A 14,124-nucleotide genomic window follows, 5' to 3' on the forward strand; every position below is an offset into this window, starting at 1 on the left:
TAGGCTCCCTTACCTTCACAAGGGAGGCGTGAATGTGTATTATCCCATCTTTTGTAAAAGGACATTTGAGGCTGTTTTAATACTTATAAGAAACTGAAGTGTCTACGAGTACTGGTGACATTTGTTCCAAAGGACAGCTACTTTTTTGGACTGGCAGGGCCCATCGATTGTGGTGGAGGGTATCCCTTTGTTCTGCCTTCCTTTTCATGCAGCATCGGGCTACTTGCCTTTTTTCTAAAGATCAACCTAAAAAATCGGTTAAGTATGGGGACTTAATCCCCACCATTGGATCGGGCACACAGTCGATTTGCAATGTCGATCGACCCTTAAATAGTAATCGTAGATCTACCTTTTAAAACGCAGTCGTCTGATCTGAGGGGGGTCTTTAAAAGATTAACCGCCCCCTAAACCGTTCCTTTGAACCTTGGGATCCACTGACCTGTGCCTTGGGCTAGAGTCAAGGCACGTGGCAAAAAGGTGGATCACGTCGCTCGGCCATTGGTGGTTCTCCAAGTCAGCTTCCCCCGCCCGTGATTCCCGCTCCACGATTTCCACTACACGCTCCTCCCAACCTGCATGCCAACCCTCAAACTTAGGACCTCTCGATCTGCACACGAGAGGTCTTCCACCGGGCTATAGAGGGTATATTTCCCTTCTATACACACCGGTTACTTATAACATGTTCTCGGGGTTATACACACGAATTGACCGTGGTCCAAAAGGTTCGCTCATCGGGGGCTGAGTTAGGGTAGGACCAGAGGGTATTTACCTTTTTACATGCCGATTTCGATTTGGGACAAGGGCTGTTGGACTCGAACGCGCGACACTGCAGACATCATTCTTTTGGGCTAACCAAGGGAGCTCCAAGTCTTGGTTGACTCCCTTGGCGCACCCCACGGTTATAATGTGTTCTTGCAACTCCTTTCTATCGACGGACTCTCGATGTCTGTGACGGACTTTATGCGCGCTACTGGATGGACTTCCTCTCTTGATAGAATCCTACGACCTTTCGTCGACTTCACTCCTAGACTTGCTAGACTGTCGCTCCAAGACAAATGCACACGGGCTAGCTACCCTAAACCTGCACTACACTAAGCTGTTAGCACACACACACAGACACGCCATTAGATCGTCATGCCATGCACATAGATGACACGCTGTACAAGCACATCACCGAGCAGACACTACTTAAACATCACCCACACAGAGCACAGGGCACATAGACAGTAGAATAAAGGAGTTCGTTATGCAAGGGCGGCTTTGATTCTGCAAGTTACAGAACTAATAGGTCCACACATGCACACTACTCTACTGTAATGAACTCCACTACGAGTTGGCTAACACCTCCTCGCCTCAGCTCCCTCGCTCATGAGCTCACGCGTCCACGGGTTCCGTCATCTTTGTTTGCTCCCTCTCCGGAATGAAGGCTTGGAGTCCCTACGCGAGCTCGCCTATCTGTCAATTCTCCCCATCCATCAACCTTGGCTCGGGGTGTAGGAGATGATGGTCAAGCGCCATTGGATCACGTCTTTGTCCTCTGGATGTTTTACATGCGTTGGCCCCAGATTGGGCTGTGAGGTCTTGAAGAAGCCGTAGCATGTTGTGTTAACCCTGTGGCAACAAGGGCCAGAAGTGCAGTCTAGAACAACTATGAGAGCATTGTGTGTATAGAGTAGCGGCAAAGCTCCGCTTGTAATATCTTGAGCCTGAAAGATGGTATGATAAATCTTAAAGAATGAGGATAGCCAAAATCCTCTCTAGAAAAGATCCAATCATACCTGCAAAATCAAGATCTAGATAGAGAAAGACTAAAAGCCTACACTTTCGGAGTCCCTCCACTTTGTGTAGAGACCCAAAAGGTCCCCCCAGTTTCTGTAGAGACCCAAAAGGTCCCCCCACTTTGTGTAGAGACCCAAAAAGTCTCCCCACTTTCTGTAGAGACCCAAAAGGTCCCCCCCAAAAGTGGAGGGACTCCTGTCTAAAAGGTCTCCTACAAAAGAGGTCCCACCATGGAGGTACCTATGGATTGTGTAGAGACCAACATGTATAAATATCTCTCAATGGAATGAAGCTCCCACTCTTTGGGGTTCAGTCTTCAAGCTCACTATTGTGTTCATGTGATTGATCTCCATTGTGTCCATGCTCTCTTACACTATCGTGTTCTAGCACGCCCTTACCCTTGCACTCTCTACCCTTGTACTCCCTCCTTCTTCCTTCCTCTTGCTTCCTCCTCCTCCTCCTCCTCCTCCTCCTCCTCCTCCCTCATCCTTCTCCTCCATCTCCTCCTCCCCCAACCTCCTCCTTCTCCCTTCTCCTCCTCCTCCCATCTCCCTCCTCCGTCCTCCTTCTCCTCCTCCACCCTTCTCCTCCTCCTCCCTCCTCCTCCTCCTCCTTCCTCCTCCCTCCTTCTCCTCCCTCCTCCTCCTCCTCCCTCCCTCCCTCCTCCTCAACCCTTACCCCTCAAATCCGTGAAGGAGACTAGCTCTCCGCGTCTCAACCTTGGACTCCTTCTAAACCCTTCAACCCCCTTCTAAACCCTAGAACTCGTAGTTAGCTCTCTCAGCCCTATCCCCCTTTTGAACCCTGAAATCCCCTTCTAAACCCTTGAACTCCCGTGGAGGCGAGGGCCTCCATCAATTGTTATAATCAAGCCCTCTTTCTCATTCATGCACGCATGAGATTTGCTTTCCATGCTTTAGCCTACACCTCTCACCGGAACACGACGCGAGGACCTATGCTACACTTGTAAACACCTATGCTACAACAAGCAATGACACGATTGTAGGTGACCAACACCCTCATAACCTACATTTCGGTAAAAAAGAGACAACATTTGGTGCTGCTGCTAGGGAGGTTAGCACCTGAAGCGAAAGTGGAGCACGTGCTTGCATGTGTGAAAAAGAACCCCCTTTGAAAAACCATTCAAGATACATCCCTCAAGGCAAAGGAGTGAAAAAATGCTTCCAAATGATGCAAAAGGATAATGTTGACTTACAAAATCACATTAATTCACTAAACACCCAAAATTAACCCTTAATCCCCCCACATCCTATAAAAGCAACACCAACCCCCCTCATTTCTATCCCCACACTTTTGCTAGCCACTTTCTTCTCCCTCCATATTTTCAGTCTATCTCTATTTTCTGTCCTCCAACTTCTATCCACCATTTCCACCACCACCACCATCACCACTTTTTCCGTCAACCCCCCCTCCACCACCACTTTTCCCATCACCCCGCTTCCATCTCCATCTCCATCTCCCATCATCTTCCACTTTTTCCATCCATCCCTCATCTCCCCTACTCAAGATATACACCCCATCTCCCCTTTTCCCCGTCCACCTCCACCTCCACCTCCCATCTCCTCTACCACCCCCCATCTCCTCCACCCCCCATCTCCATCACCCTCCACTCCACCATCTCTCTATCTCTCTCTATCCCCCACCCCCTCTACTCCACCATCTCTCTACCTCTCTCTATCCCCCACCTCCTCCACTTCCTATCTCCATCACCCTCCACTCCACCATCTCCTCTACACCCCATCTCCCCTTTTCCCCCTCCACCTCCACCCACCTCCCATTCCGTTCCCCCCCCCCTCCAGTTCCCCCCCATTCCCTCCCCCCCCTCCACCCCCACAACCCCCCATCTCTACCACTCCCCTTCCCTTTCCCTCCGCCATCTCCACCTCCACCCCCCATTCCCATCCCCCCCCCCCTCGGCTCGTCTCTCTCTCTCTCTCTCTCTCTCTCTCTCTCTCTCTCTCTCTCTCTCACCTTCCCCTCACCCCCCCTCCTCTCTCTTCTCTCTCTCTCTCTCTCTCTCTCTCTCTCTCTCTCTCTCTCACTCTCTCTCTCTCTCTATTTACAAGACCCCTAAGGGCCTTGGCTGCCCGTGCGCCAGCCAGACGTGGAGTTGCACACCACACGGCAGCACGAGTAGCATCGACGGTGGCGATGCTTATCTGTAGTGGCAACACCCGCTTGCGCTTGCTAGTGACGACAGTGGGAATTCCTGCCTGTGCCGGATTGTGTGACGACGGCGCCTGCCAAGCCAGCCTATCTCCACCAGGGCCTTAAAGGCCCTCCATCACCCTTCCTCCCCCCATCCTCTCGCAAAACCCCCCCGCCCCTCTTGCATCTTCAAAAAAACATCCCCCCCCACCACACCCAAAACCACCGTCGCCACCCCCCCCCCCCCTCTCTTCAAAAAAAAAAAAAGAAAGAAATGTAAAACTAACCCTAAACAATCTAACCATAGTTAGGTTAGTGGAACTTAGGTTAGGTTAGTTGATCACTGATTAGGTTAGTTGACCATAGGTTAGGTTAGTTGCAATAGGGTTATATTAAGTTAACTGTGGCTCAATTAGTAACTAGCTTTAGCTAGTTGGTCACACTAACTGATATAGTTAGATAAAATAGGTTAGGTTAAGGACCAGTTATAGTAATAGAGTCCCAACTAACTAGCAGTTAGCTCACAACCCTAGTTAGGTCAAAGGTCTAGGACCATTCACACTTGGACCTAAAGACAAAAGGCCCCCTAAAATCCCCTAACTTTGAGGATCCATATCTTGCCCGTTTGGGACCCGAATTGGACCCAAATTGAACCACAAATTTACACACAGAACCATTGAGCTACGGAAACTTTTTCTAGTCAATCCCACACCATTTAGGCATCCATAACACTCATGAATTTGCACCCCCATGTGGGCCCCTTTTTCGCACAATTTCGCTAATAAGATTCCATCGTGACCTTCGATTGACAATTCGTCTGCACCGGCACATTTTCCCACTAACGTGGAATAATCCTAGGCACGTTTTTAACACGACAGTCCCTATGACACTAACACATCTCTAACCCCCTAACAAATTTGACTCCTTTTTTTAGAGCTCGTATTATAGCCGTTTAAAGACCAAATTGCACCCGAATTGGGACCCAGATTTCACACATATAAAGATCTATTGTAAATGAAGTTTTTCAAAGTGTTTAATCATCATTTATGGGCTTTGGTAGTCGCCTCATGTAGGCATTGATTTTGACCTACCGCTTGCTTATTTTTGACCATTTTCGGGTCCACAAAGTTCGAAATCATAATCGGACTTCGCAGTCATATGCACCCACCTGAAACTCACGAATAGGACTTGTTTATGCACCTCAGATCTAGACAAAGACTAGCCCTTGCATACTTTCGTGAGCTTTCTTTGGCCCTCGATGCTCTTCAAGAATTCAACCTCTCACCATCGACAAGCAGCATGGAGGAAATAAGAATGAAGAAGCCATAAGTAGCGACGATCAAAATCTTTTAGAAAACCTTAAAGAACAACGCAACCGCAACAAAAACAATGGTAGACGACACTTTGGTAATTTGAAAATGCCAAAGTACAATGGACGAGGGGACTCTGCCAGGTTCCTTCAACTCTTCGACGCAGCATGTTGTGTTGGAGGTGACCAGTCAAATGAAACCAAAGCCGCATGGTTCCCGATGGCCCTAACTGATGAGGCTTCGAAATGGTAGCTCGACCTTCTCGTAGAGGAAAGAGCCACATGGTCACTGCTATCTGACCAGCTCTATCTGACCAGCTCAGAAGAAGATTCCAAACAAAAAGCCTGCAAGATGACCTCGCATTACAACTAGGCAATATAGATATGCGCAAGAAAGAAAAGGTCATAACATACTTGGGAAGATGAAAATATTAATAGCAAAGTGCGATCCCCATCTAGATGACAAGTACCTCATAGCATGGTTCATCTCTGGCCTAAAGAAATCCATTCGCAAGGGCATGAAAAAAGTCAGCAGCTATGCACATTTCAGCGACGCTCATGAAGCTGCAATTGACATTGAGGATGGTATTATCGATTTTGACAGCGACAATGATGGCTATAAATCAAGTCAACGCGACAAGAAATCTTCAAAGACGGGAAGCACTTCCAACAAAGATCGCACCACCAAGGACAAACTGGAAGCCATGGCCCTAAGAGTAAAAGATGAAATGATGCAGGCCATCGAGCAAAAGCTATGTGTCTCTGAGCCACCATAGTACCCATGGAGAGAAAATGTTTGGTGCCAACACTGTATGGCCAGCCATACATCCAATGAATGCCCAATCTTAAGGAATAGACTAAACCCACCAGAAGTGGCTCAACCCCCATGCTTATGGTGCCCCATTTGCAATGCTGCAAGGCGTGATGTAAATACTTGTTTCTACAATATGAGGGTAGCACAACCCCGGCCCTTACAATACCAAGAGCCACTACAAATACCAGTGTAAGGACAACTGGGAATGGCACCTAATGTGCCATATCTCAACCCACTCCCGGTGATAACACAAGTGCCTCAATTAATGAGGAATCCCAATCCTCCGCAATATCCACGGGCTCCCAATCTTGCTCTAGTAGTTCCGGTGCAACAACTCCAACCTGAAGAGCTAGAACCTCACTATGAGTATGAAACATAATACCCTATGTACTACATGGATGGTGTCGAAGGACTCATGCCAGTGTATGCTAATCAAGTAAGGCCCACCACATCATCAAGTGTTTTGGTTGTGGAGAAAACCACCGCATAGCAGAATGCCCACACAAGGGTAATCCCACTTCATTCCAACCTGTGTGCAACAGGGAATGCGGAGTTGGGCATGCTTGCATGGATTGCCCATTAAGAACAAAGACTCAACCAACCACAGAAGTCAAACCTGATGTACCCCTGGGGATGATAAGTGTGGAAAATCACAGTGTGGCAACAAAAGTGTGGCATCACAGCCAGTCTTGATCATAACAAGACAACAGAAAGAAGCGGCATGGCAAAAACTCCTTTTCGCTCAAAAAGCAAAGAGCCCTCTGGCAAAACAAGCCATGCCAATCCCACAACACAGTGAGACCATGCCTAGCACATCCATGGAAAGTGCCACCCAAGAAGCCAAGGAAGCATACCCCAATGCTGAAACTGAAAAGATGTGCTACCAAGCCTTGAAGCAATGGGTTCAACAAGAATAAGAAAAAATTAAGGCAGACAGGATGGCAGCGTAGCAATAGAGGTAAGAGCACCATCAGTACCCAGCATTGACACAGTGATTGATCCCAACAACTTCCAAAGGGTAATATAGCAACATGCAAAACATCCCCAATTGGATGGCATTGCACTAGTAGCAAGCTTGATAAGCTACCCCGTCATCACAATGCCAATTGGGACCTTACTAAGAAATTGCCCTACAATGCGGGAGAGTTTCAAGGGATGGATTGAATCTTCACAATAATCCCCCCCACCTGAAGAAGAGGAAAAGGTAATTTCAATAAAATTTGGTGCTTAGGATGACATAAAAAATGTAACCATCCCGCTGGAGCATAAATCCTATGGTCAATACTTGGTAATAGTGGACGGCGAAGCCAGAGTAAACATTCTGGCAAGAGAGCTATATGAAGAATGGGGCCTACCTCCAATGCAAAAGGCCACATTTAACATCCGCCTAGCTGACCACACGAAAATGAAGCCATTGGGTATTGTTGACAATGTGTCAACAAACATTGCTGGGGTAAGATTCACGCTCCAGTTTACTATCTTGGATCTCCCCAAGGGCGCCACAACATACCAAATATTGTTGGGAAGACCATGCCTTTGTGAAGCATCGCTACTCTATGATTGGGGCACCGATAGGATCACTATGCAAAATAGAGAAACCGCTGTTAAGATAAATCTGGAAACATGGGAAATCAAACCCACTATTCCTAGAAATGTTGAAGTCACTTCTTCCACTAGAGCCACTAGTCATGCATCCCCTGTACCTACCAATGCACTAAAGCCCATAGAAGGGGATACACAAAGTGACATCAATAATTGGATACAGACATTGGCTACAATAGATAATTGTAAAACAACACATCTAATGGTGCGAAATGTGGATGCCCAAATGATACAACTAGAAGCACCAATTTGGGACGATGAATCAGAAGTAGTGGAAATGCCAGTCTTCATGACAGGTGTCGAATGGGACAGTGACCATGAAGAGTGAAGGCTACAGTGCTGACATAGAGTGGGATCGAGAAACAGAAGCTGATAATGCAACCTTGGAAGGCCAAGTATTTGACAATGACTTGGCAATCCTATAGGCATTCATGGCCATTGAATATCCCAAGATCAACCCTCCAGCACAATCCAATAGCAATTGGTCTAGGAAAAAGAAGGAGGGTATACAACGCCAAAAGGCCAAGGTAGAGCATTTGAACGAATTCGAAAGAATGTAGACCAGAGTGGTAGAATTGTACTTAACTAAGCCCACAAAAGCACCCGAGTCCCCAAATTTTAAATGGGATCCTAAAGGGCTTGAAGGTGTTTGTATGGCCGAAGAACCACTCCTTGGGAGTGTGACTCCTATTGAAAATCCATCACTAGTCTCACAAAGCAAAAAGCTTAGAAAGTTCAAACCCAATGTGAGAATGAAGAGTGAAATGGTGAGTGGTAACAAAAAAGAACAGTAAGGGAACACAGGTTTATTGGACCACATTTCTTCCAGTGGAGCTAGCAACCAAGCAAGCACCTCAAAGTGCCATGAAAGCCTAAGGGAAGTTCCCGATTACTTCAAAAACAACACTAGAGGAGAAGCAACAATAGCAATGCCTAGGCTAGTCAGGGAATCAAAGCTCAAAGAAATAGAGAATATTGAGGATACCCCAGTTTATGAAGGACCAGCCAAGACAAGGAAACTAAATCTTGCCTTGGACGTAGAAGAAGAAAAGCCTGTATACATCCGTGAACAGCTCACTCTAGAAGAAGAAAAATAATTGAAAGAATATAGAGATTGCATGGCTTGGTCCTACAAAGAAATGAAAGGGATTTCCCAAGAAGTTGTATACATACCATATCAATAAGGGAAGGATCCAAACCAAAGGTATGTGGACCTTACGGGACAAATCCCAAGTATGACACCCATGTCTATGAAGAACTAGAAAAATTACTGGATGCTGGTTTCATTTATGAGATTGAGCATACCGATTGGGTGTCACCGATTGTGATTGTTCCTAAGAAAAACAGGAGAAAAACAAGAAGCTCAGAATATGTGTGAATCTCAAGAATGTCAATGCAGCAACAATTAGAGATCATTATCCCCTACCATTGACTGTAACAGTTTTAGAAAGGGTAGCACGATTTGAAGTGTATAGCTTCTTGGATGGGTTCAGCAGGTATAACCAAGTATAAATTGCACCTAAAGATCAGGCAAAGACAACGTTTGCCATAGAATGGGGCATTTTTGCATACAGAGCCCTTTGGCTTATGCAATGCCCCATCTACTTTTCAAAGGGTAATGTACACCGCATTCAAGGAATTTCTCAACAAGTTCCTACAAGTCTTCCTCGACAACTTGTGTGTACACTCAGGAAAAAAGGATTACTTGAAATGCCTTGAAGAGGTCCTTAAAAAAAGTAGGGAGTATGGAATCTCTATGAATACTCTAAAATGCCAATTGTTGGTCATGCAGGAAGTAGTCTTGGGACACATAGTCTCTCGACATGGGATTGCAAAGTGACACATAGTCTCTTAAAATGCCTTGAAGAGTTCCTTAAAAAATGTAGGGTGTATGGAATCTCTTTGAATCCTCTAAAATGCCAATTGTTGGTCACACAGGAAGTAGTCTTGGGACACATAGTCTCTCGACATGGGATTGCAAAGTGACGTGGACAAAATAAAGATCATCATGGAACTCCCCCCCCCCGCTAAATGCCAAGGGAATTCGAGTCTTCATGGGACATGTTGGATACTATAGAAGATTCATATTGAGGTATGCCATGATTGCAAGGCCTCTATATAAGCTCCTAGTCAACTTCATCTGGACAGACAAATGCGAACAAGCATTTGAAACCCTCAAGTGGAGATTGATCATAGCCCCTGTTCTAATGGCACCAAATTGGGACATAGACTTTCATGTACATACTGATGGTTCCAATTATGCAGTAGGGAGTGTGTTATGTCAACCTGGCAAACACAACAAAGACTACCCAGTATACTTTGCAAGCAAACCGCTAAATGATGCGGAGGTGAATTACACCACAACAGAAAAAGAAGCCTTGGCAATGATCTACAAGGTGAAGAAATTTTGACACTATCTATTGGCTACTGATTTTATCTTCTACACAGATCATCGAGCCTTATTATATCTTGTGAATTGGCCATGTACCATAGGCCGGATCACTCGACGGCTTCTACTGCTACAAGAATTCAATGTCAAAATCGTGGTGAGAAAAGAAGCTCAACATTTCATTGCCGATCACATGTCACGATTGAGGAGGAGGGAATAGAAGATGACCTACCAGATGCTGCATTATTTCAAATAGACGTTGTGCATGATTTGTGTGCAGACATCATTGGGTACTTAATGGTAGGAAGACCACCTTCTGAAATGAAAGAAGTGGATGCTAGGAAACTAATTTTAAAAGCTGCACCCTATCAACTCATTGCAGGACAACTATACATGATGGGCAAGGACTAGGTTTTAAGGAGATGTGTGATGCTACATGAGATTATGCCAATCCTCAGTGAAGCACATGAAGGCATTGCAAGTGGACATTTCCAAGGGGAAGCAACAGCAAGAAAAGTCCTTCTCGCAAGATATTGGTAGCCAACCCTTTGGTCCGATGCCTATGAATATGTCAAAAGCTGTGATATATGCCAACGAAATTCTAAACCATAGCACAAAGACTTCAATCTCCTAACAACAGTCGTTGCACAAAAACCCTTTGAAAAATGGGAGATTGATTTTGTGGGTCCCATCCACCTAGCAGCAAAAGGAACACAGGCACGCTACATCATTATGGCCACTGGTTACTTACTAAATGGGCTGAAGCTAAAGCCGTCAGAAAGGTAGATGCTAGAAGCACATGCTAGAAGCACAACAAGGTTCTTGTACGAGAATGTAATCACCTGATTTGGATGTCCCATTGAAATTGTGTTAGATAGAAGCACACATTTTGTCAATGAGGTCATCCAAGAACTCTTGTCTGGCTTTATGGTGATCCATAGAAAGAGCACACCTTACTACATGCAAGGGAATGGGCAAGCCGAATCCACCAACAAAATTTTACATATTATCCTCACCAAGGTAGTAGAACCGAAGCGTTCTGATTGGGCAGAGAAACTAAATGTAGCCTTATGTGCATACAGAACCACACTCAAGGTGAGTACAGGAAATACACCTTTTCAATTGGTGTACGGCCTTGAAGCTATGATCCCATTGGAATTTGTAATACCTAGTCTATGCATAGTAGTACAAGAATATATGGGAGATCATGCATCGCTGAAAGAAAAACTCTACTAATTAGAGAAGCATATAGAGACCATATTAGTTGCTTACCCTGCCATGACAACAGAACAACGAAGAAAGAAGGCATGGTTTGATAGAAACCTCAAAGACAAAGGCATCAAGGAAAGTGACCTGATTCTGTTGTACAATACCAAAGTCCATAAGGGTAGTGCAAGCTCAAATTTCTAGGTCAAGGACCTTATAGAGTAAAAAAAATGAATCACATTGGAGCTGTGCTGCTAGAAACACTGGATGGAGTCCAATTCACAACAACAATAAACGAAAGCGACTAAAGCACTACTACATCAACATGTAAGCCATCCCTGACAATAATGAAGATTTGGGGGCCCCAAGTCTTCCATAGTTAGGACTAGATTGTTTCACAAGCATTGACTAGCATATGTACACCTTCGCACATATAGGTAGTTTCAATCGATTTCAACCTAGGGTTCATAGGTGATGACTCAATCCTAGCTGCCCTATGATTCCCTTAGCAAATTAAGCATATAGGAGGAAATACTGGATGGAGTCCACTTCACAACAACAATAAACGACTGAAGCACTACTACATCAACATGTAAGCCATCCCCGATAATAATGAAGATTTGGGGGCCCCAAGTCTTCCATAGTTAGGACTAGATTGTTTCACGAGTACTCACTAGCATATGTACGCCTTTGCACATATAGGTAGTTTCAATCGATTTCAACCTAGGGCTCATAGGTGATGACTGAGTCCTAGCTGCCCTATGATTCCCTTAGCAAATTAAGCATATAGAAGGAATGCCCACCTCATTAGTCATGCATAGCGCACCCACACGTTTCGAGCACCATGAATAAATTGCACAAATAAAAGCCCCAAGAGATACTTGTTTTGATCCACACACACGGCACCCTCATCACAAAAAGAGTAAAATGCATTAGCCACTCATAAAAGAAACATGCACTCTGAGCACATGGCACTATATTAGCATTGTCAAACTGGGACTTGATTCATGTGTGAATTGCCAAGGTGAAGACAGTGCAATAAGATGGAAAAAAGGCCTACAACGCCATCGACAAAGCGACACCATGCCAAACGGCCCAAGCCTCAACCTCAACAGCTCTCCTCAAATCACCAACCTGAGAAGGACACGGTCCAGAATCACCAATCCAGAGGTCAGCACCAAAATGACCACGGCTAGTGGTTTTGGACAGTGATACTATTGAACAAATAAATGCAACATGCCAAGAAGAAATGCCACAGAACCAAGGGATACTAGAGACAGGAGAAATTGAGCCAGAGCAATTTACTATACCGGATGCAGGTGTAGAACACCTTGAGGACCAGACCAACAAAGAGCTAGCAACAGATGGAACGATATAGCTTGTATGGCCACGAGTCTCAATGTTCGCCATGTCACCCGATGCTTACAACTTCTTGCAGTCAAAGGGACTAGGCTTTTTGAGAAGCTAAAATCCTTCTTACCAACACCTGCAATGACAAAATACATTTGTCAATTCATAACATCATATAAAAGTAGAGAGTTGGAGAAAGATAAGTATGGCACAGTAACATATAAAGAAAAGCCCTTACAGATCTACCTTAGTAGATCCACTATGCAGGAGGCTTTCTCATTTCCAAAGGCACAAGAAGAATATCCAAAGAAACATTTGGATGCAAGATTCTTTGAAATTCAGGATTTATTCCCACCCAACACAAAGTCACAAAGCGGGAGAATACGCCATGATATGATTCTGGATCGCATATGCGAGGCAGCTAAGTTTTTGGTTGACATTTTCAATCATACAGGAGTGAGAAGAAACTATATGTCAGTAAAAACTCTTATACTCCGTGGTAGAGCAAAACTACAAGACTGGGCTCAACACATATCCTTGTTGCTAACAATTAATGGCAAAAGCTAGATTGCCCATCTATTGTTCATAATAATTGGGTTTGCAATAGAGCAAGAGGATGACTCTACACCCCTCTCAACACAAGATATAGAGGACTTTGAAACATTGATATTATCGCCAGAATGGGAATTAGACCCTTCACCTTCTCTCAATGCGGATAGCATGGAAGGACAATAATCCGAACAGACTCTAGAGAATGACAATGTGGAACTCTGCCAAAGAATACTGTAACTCAGTTCGGTCTTGCTCCCGCAACAGAAGGACTCGAGTGTGGAAATCCAAGAGGATACCATTCCACATAATGACTTTGCAAGAGAGCCAAATAGCATGCCTCTCCAGGAATCACAAGTCACCAATGTTGACGCTCCACGACTCTAGAGTCACAACCCCCAAATGTCTCTAGTGGCACCATACAACAAACTGCTATTCAAGAAATAAATTAAAATTCCACATGGGCACATGGGAGTCAACTGTATGTCCAATATAAGAAAGGCCATAGCACATTCCAGATTATATAATATCATAGCCAATAGTTACAACAATGGTCTCAATTATTTGCTACCATGGCGACAGATGCGCAGGAAAGAGAAATGGAAAGACAGATGCTCCCATCATTCCAATCCAAGTTGCAAAGTGCCGAGACTGAAATTATGAAGCTCAAGGACAGCATGGCAGAACAAATGTAGCAACAGCTCCTTGCACAAAATGCTATAGCAAAAAGTAGAAAGGATTTCCTATAAGCCACAGTTTCTCTCCAAGAGAAACACCTACAGTTATCGGATGCCTTGAACGAAAAGGAAAAGGTCGAGTTATCCCTTTCCCATATGCAAGCCACTTGTGATGATATCAAGAAGGAATTGGTGCACTTAAATGAAAGATTACTACTTAGAGAGGATCAACTCCATGCCACATAAGACACAAACAATGAGTTGCAGAACAGCCTGAGAA

Source organism: Dipteris shenzhenensis, chromosome 26 (genome assembly GCF_047967505.1).
Source record: "Dipteris shenzhenensis isolate YYH24624 ecotype China chromosome 26, Dip_SZ_1.0, whole genome shotgun sequence".
In the NCBI taxonomy this organism is placed as follows: Eukaryota; Viridiplantae; Streptophyta; class Polypodiopsida; order Gleicheniales; family Dipteridaceae; genus Dipteris; species Dipteris shenzhenensis.